This window comes from Crocodylus porosus, unplaced genomic scaffold (assembly GCF_001723895.1).
Source record: "Crocodylus porosus isolate Cpor-Errol unplaced genomic scaffold, CroPor_comp1, whole genome shotgun sequence".
In the NCBI taxonomy this organism is placed as follows: domain Eukaryota; kingdom Metazoa; phylum Chordata; order Crocodylia; family Crocodylidae; genus Crocodylus; species Crocodylus porosus.
The window spans coordinates 25317501-25324374 of NW_017728943.1; positions in this window are offsets into that span (position 1 = coordinate 25317501).

A 6874-nucleotide genomic window follows, 5' to 3' on the forward strand; every position below is an offset into this window, starting at 1 on the left:
GTCTCCCTTAGTCAGCCAAACCAAGGGGACCCTGAGGCCCCTCTCCCAATAAGTCTCCCATGCTAGGTACAAAGGAGAACTTTATTGGTTACAAGGAGTAGTTTTGGAATAGGGTACAGGGTAGAGCAATATCAGAGAAATCTCATAGAGCAAACAGGGTGGCTGGGTAGCCTTTGATCACACATCTGAGTTACTGCAAGCTATATATCTATATCTAGTTAGTTCTCAGGTAGCTTACTCGTGAGTATCATCCAGAAGCAGGTAGAGATTCCCTCTGGAGGCAGGCAGTTCATTGATCATGAGTTTCAAGAGAGAGAGCAAGTTTCAGATGGTCCAGCTCTTCTCCCTCTGAGTTTTCATCATGGCTACTGCTCCTCCTCCTGGGCAGTCCTTAACTTATATAGACCTTATGACCTCATTTGCCTGGTCCAATGGAGGCCAGCACCTGCTGGCTGCCAGCCAACCAATTTGACATGTATCACTGGTTGCCAGGTAGACTGGCAGGGTCTCTAGCCCCCCTCCCAGTCAGGTTGGCATTGCTTAGAACAATAGGGAGCATAAGCCTCTCACCCAGGTATGTAATGCCAGCCACATAGGCAGAGGGAGCAGGTTTCCCTCCTCCCTCAGGAATGTATCCAACCCAGGTTACCTAAAGAGCTGGGATGTCTGGCCACTGCAGGGCCCATGTTAATCAAATTGTCACAGAGCAAAGTTTTTGGGGAGAGATAGGGGTGGCATTCTGCCACACCCTGCATGTGTGTAACTGTCCATAGATTACAAAGTGTGTTTAGCAACTCAGGTTCTGTAGAGAGAAATAGAAAGTGCTATTGTAGGCTAACAATAGTGTCTATGTATCATGCACAGGGTAATGAATTGCTCACATTGTGCCTGTCATAGTACCAGCAATGGCTGACACAGAACCATGGGCGACTGGTGCCTCCTGAGTCGGGGAGGAACTTGTCTCCCAGTGGCCAGATGGCACCTGGGGGGGAGGGTCCCCCATGTCCAATAAAGCCAGCTGGGGTGGGGACCCCACAGCCAATTGCACCAACCTGGAAGCAGCGTTCCCTCTAAGCTGGCTGTAAGAGGGAACACTGCCTGGAAGTGCCAGCAGTGTGCCCGGAAATGCCAGGGACATTCCTAGAAGTGCCAGTGGCACTTCTCCTGGCACCCCCATACCCTGGCTGGTGCTCTGAGGGGAGCACCAGTGTTCCCGCCTGCCATCCCTGCCTGGCACCTAAGCAGGGAACGCTGCTGTGAGGGAGTGCACCAGTATTCTCAGGGAGTGCATGTGCACCCCTGTGTACCCCCTATGCATCGCCACTCATAGAACAACCATATTTGGAAACAATGTGATACATTTGGTGACAGAGTATCCGGCAAGTGCTGAATGTGTGATTCCAACATCAGCTTCCTATTCCCTCTCCTATTCAATGGGCACATCTACATTTGCAATTAATGCTATTTGGGTTTACTGCACAGTAATTTACTGCATAGTAAACCAGCCCTGGGTAGGTGTTTACACGTGCAGCCATTTGGGAACAGATTTGCTGCCTATGGGAGTAGCTTGCTCCAGGCCTCCTGTAGCCCTTCTCCACCACCCTGAAGCAGCTAGGGAGAGCTGGAGACTCTGGCCACAGCTGCCTTGTGTCAGGAGCACTCTTTAAAAGGCACCCCACATGATGTTCCCTGGCCACCTACTATTCTGGCCCAAAGCAGTCTGCAGCATGCTGGCACAGCCCTCTAGGACCCTGTCTGCAGATCCTATGCTCACCATGCGATGGCTGCTTCACTCCCAGGCCCCAACAGTGACAGCCCATGCCCTGGGCTTCTGTTTATTGCCATGCTCACCTCACTTGACCACTGCAGCAACTGGCACCTGAAAGTTGGTGGCTCCAAATTGTCCAGCGCACCTGGGATGACAAGCAGTAGCTAGACTCATTCTGGATGACCTGGGCCACATTCCAGAAGCTCCTTGACCAGCTCCACCCACACCTGGAACAGCAACCTACCACCATGCAGTGGTCTCTCCCTGCAGAGACCCAGCTGGCCATCACCCTGATCAAGCTGGGCATGCCCACCAGCCTGTGCTACATCAGCCACCTCTTTGGGGTGGGCAAGGCATCTGCCAGGGAGGCCATCCTGTAGGTTTGTGGTGCCCTCCAGGATGTGCTGGGGCACACCTTGCTTTGAGTTCTTGACCCCCTGGAGGTGGTGTCAGGGTTTCATGCCCTAGGTTTCCCACAGTGCATCAGGGATCCACATCCCTGTCACCTGCCTGCCCCACGCTGACCACCCCTACTACAGTGGACAGGGTTTTCATTTATTCATGCTTCAGGCTCTTGTGAACCACCAGGGCACCTTCGCCAACATCAGTGCCAGCTGGGCTGTGCCCACAATCCCCATATCTTCTGCAACTCTGCCCTGCCTGCCCTGGTGGAGGGCAGGGGCTTTGCACCAGATGGGCCAGACTTCCAGCTGGGCGAGGTGATGGTCCCACCCTTCTTCATCAGGGACGCCACCTACCGCCTCCTTCCCTGGCTCATGTGGCCCTAGACTGACCAGCTGGACTCCCACCAGGAACATTTCAGCATATGCCTGGGCTGGACCCACATGCTGATGGAGTGTACCTTTGGCTGTCTGAAAGGATGCTGGTGCACCTTCACCACCTACCTCAAGGTTGTGGAGGCCAACATCCTCTGGGCTGTTGTCTCAGCCTGTTTGCTACACAACACCTGCAAGGCCTAGGGGAAGCTCTTCTACTCTCAGAAGAGCATGGGTGGAGGACGCCTGGCAGCAGGAGCAGCAGCTGCATCAGCAGTAGATCTCCCCCACAACAGGGAGGGAATAGAAACCACATGTGAGAGGCACTGATAGACTATCTCTGCCTGCATCCCCCCCATAGTCCACCTGGCCAGCCAGCCATAGACCCCAGGCCCACTGCACACCACAGCGCCATGCTCATTGTGGACTGTTTTCTGCAAAATACTTTATTTCCCTCCAGAGCCCACCCCAGCCTCCCTCCTGAACATCAGACTCCATCCCCCCCCCCCTCCCCAAACACAGACCCCACCACCAGCCACCCCTCCCACCCCCAATAAAGCACCCTCTTCCTCCTGCAAACTATGTACATTGTGCTATATGTGCCCTCTCAGAGTGGAGGATAGTGGGGTAAAGGCACCTATAGGGTGAATCCCCAGGACAGACACTCAGCGCTCCGGCCTCTGGCCACACCATTGTGGGTGTGGATGCTGTGGTGAGGCCAGCAGATGGGGTGCTCACCCAGGGGTGAAGGCAACTACTGCTCTGCCTGCACAGTTGGTTCCCCCTCCTGTAGCATGGGGCCAAGGCCAGCAGGGCCCACATGTGGTGCTTCTGCTTGGGGGCCACACAGAGCCTGAGCAAGTGGCAGTGGGGAGAGCCCAGGTGGGAGACTTGTCTGGCAGGGGACGCAAAGCAAGTACAGGGGCTGGAAATCAGCCTGAGCTCATTGGGGGGCATGCTGCTGCGTCTCAGGTGGCTGCCAGGGAGCAGGCAGGGCCAGGGCTGGAGGTTGGGCAGCAGGTGCCACGAAGGAGCTCACCAGGGTCAGGATGGTGTCCAGCACCTGGCAGTCTTCCTGCATGGTGTCCACTGCCCTGGCCACCACAGTGCTCAGCCACTTCTAGGCCTCCAACATCCTATCAAGGAGGGCAATATGCATCCCCTCAAGGACCAGAATGCCCAATCCCTCTCCAGCTCGTGTGCAACCCTCTTCCACTCACATGCAATGTCCTCAGCATGCCAGGCCTGTGAGTCCACCAGCCACTACTCTGCCACAGCAACCAGGCAGTCTAGCAGCAGGGTCCAGTCTTGAGTCTGCTGCTGCTGGAGCCAGTGCATATAGAGGGCCCCTGGCCATGGGTGCCTTCCAGGTCCTATCACCAGGTCAGGCCTGGCTCCAGACAGCACCTGCCATGGCTGCCACAGACTCACTCCTCCACTTCTCCTCTTGCAGGCCAGGCAGTCTCCTCCCATGCTGCCAGGCTTGCATTGGTTGGGCTCAGGGGGCTCAAGGTTCCCGTCCAATTGAGAGGTGGAGGTGGTGATGCCCCTCCCCTCCCCCCAGAGGGCCTTTCCAAAAAGGTGGCCTGTGCTCCAAGTGTGCCCCTCGTGAGAGTCCCCTGGGCATGTTACAGCAAGCTGTTTGTGTGCACCAAGGGGTGCCCAACCCACTACACCCTGCTACTGCTGAACACTATGGTGCCCCAGGTGCACCTGAGAACCTGGCGTGGGACCCTGACCTTCAATTCTGCTTTAGGCAAGTCCATACTTCCCCACAATGTGCATCACCACCTAGAGGGGTAACTGTGCCTGTGCTACATGTCCCTGCCCCCCACCTCCAAGAACAACATCATCACAGGCATCAACGCATTTCTTCATATGTGAGAGGCCTGTGGCTTCCTAGCTGAGGGGACATTGGCTACCCAATAAAGTTTAGCACTGCCTCCCACCTCCCTGTGTGCTGTGTAAGGGGAGGGGGGAACTCTGGGGGTCAGGGCGGAGCTCAGTGAAGCAGGGCAGGGAAGGGAGGGGAGGGGAGGGCCCTCCTCCCAGCACAGGGCTTACTGAATGGGAGTGACAGGCATCCTGGTTGCCCAAGTCTGTCCCCGTTGGCATCAATGATGTACAGCTACTGCTGGCATCCTGGGGTGCAGGGGCACAGTGTTTGGCTGACTAAGCAATGGCCCCCTACAGGGAGGAGCTGGAGCTTGTCAGGGTGGATGCCACCATCTCCAGGCTGTCCTCCTGGGCAGGGCTTTGCAACCAGAGCTGGTATGACAGCTGCTGGCCTGGGCTCCTGCAGTTGCTGGATGAGGCTGAGCGTGGGGACTGTGCCAGGACATGCTTCTGGTGCCTGTGGGGCCCTCCCCTATAGAGTAGCCACAGCTGCCAGGCTGCGCTGGAAGCTCCAGCAGGCTGCCTATGCTGGAAAACAAAATGCAGCTCCATCCAGGGTCCCAGGGAGTAAGGATGTGGTCAAGCTGCCACATAAATGGCATGGTCCTGTGAGCACCCTCTGACCAGCAGCAATGGTCAGTGATACAGACCCACTGCGCCTCCAGGGCCTTGACCTTTATGCAGCACCACTGCAATAACTGGTTGTGCACATGCTCCTGCATGTGGCTCACTGAGGCCTCATGCAGATATGGAAGTTGGAGTGCCCACCCCAAGCAAACTGGCTCTGGACCTTGCCATCACCCTACAATGAGGGTGCAATGAGGTCTGCCATCTCATCCTGGGACCCCAGGATGTGGTGTGTTGCATCAGGGAGGACACCAGTATGGCTCTCTCAACAGCCCTTGGGGGCTCTGACTGCAAGTCCAAGTGTTGCACAGCACTTAAAAAAAAACCAGGTGACGGGTTTGGGCCTGCGGGCCACCGCTGGGGTCCATAAGCCTGCTGCAGCCAGCATAGGACCACTGCTATGGGACCCAATGGCCAGAAGCAGGCAGCAGGTGGTCCAGGCTCCAGGGTCACAGCACAGTTTTAAACCCTAGGCTGGGCAAGCAAAGAGCTGCCCTAACCCCAGCCCCAGGGATGGAGAAGCTTCAAGCCCAATTTCCCGGTGGTAAGCATGAGGGTGGCCCATGGTGGTCTACATATGTGCTACTGAGCAGTAACTACCATGCAGTTAATTTACTACCTGCATTTGCAGGTAGTAAACTAACCGTGCAGTAGACCAATTACTTTGCAGTAAGCACCTGCCCATGTAGACAGTGATGCTTTGCTGCACTGAACAGTAAAGCGTGTCATGTAGACACACCCAGTGTATAGCTGAGTGCTTTCGAGTGTGAGAGAGAGTGTGTGAGGTGAAGAGGAGGGGGCAGGGAGAGAGGGAGAGCTGGGAGGGAGAAATGTTTGTGAAGAGGAAGTCATTTTGAAATCTAATCCCTCCAAAATGTCTACTACCCCATCCAAGTTGGCGTCATCTACAATGGCAAAATTGCAAACTATTTTAGAGTTCATGGAATCATGTAAGAATTGGAAGGAAATGGAATAGATATAAATCTTCTTAGATCATCTCTGGGTGAGTGATGAAGGGAGTGAAAAGCTAAACTTGCTAATATTTGGCAAAACACTTGTTTCAGTCTGTTATTAACAGCAACAACAATCATCTTAGGTCTACTGTACACTTAAAATTTCACTAGCATAGCTGTGACAATTAGGAATAAGGATATGGGCATAAGCCCTAGTTATGTATGATATATAAGTCCTTTACCATCAGAGACAATACGTAGGGAGGGTGAGGGGGAGTATGTGCCCCCCCACCCCAAGATTAGCCCTCGCTGGCTGGGGAGCAGGGGCACTGAGTGAAGCACCAGCTGGTGCCACCCTTGAGATTGGTGTTGGCTGAAAGAAGCACTGGCAGCACTGAGAGAAGTGCTGGCAGCACTTCCAGTTTTGCTGCAGGGTTTTACACCCCTGCCCCTGGTCAGCAATCAGCCACTGGTGCCCCCCCCCCCGACTCTGGAGGCAACAGTCGTCCATGTTTACCAGTATGCTTAATTTAAGTTTCCTGAACTGAAATGAGCAATCTGGGCTAGGGCACTCTATGCCACGAGAACTTAATCTAAGGTTATGGACAGATGTATCTTTGGTACAGTTTCACAAGAGGACGGTAATCAAGCATGACCCTGGATGAAGCAGTGTTAAAGTGGGAACAGTCTTGTTACATGTGTATGGCTTCCAGCTTGTGCAGTCCTAAGGGTCAGAACAGAATAATTGCTATACTGTCTGCAGCAACAGCACCCCCCTGCCCCATCTGAAACCATTCTCAAGGTATTCTTGTCCATGCCCTAAAATACCCCCTGCCCCTGCCCTTCTCCATGCC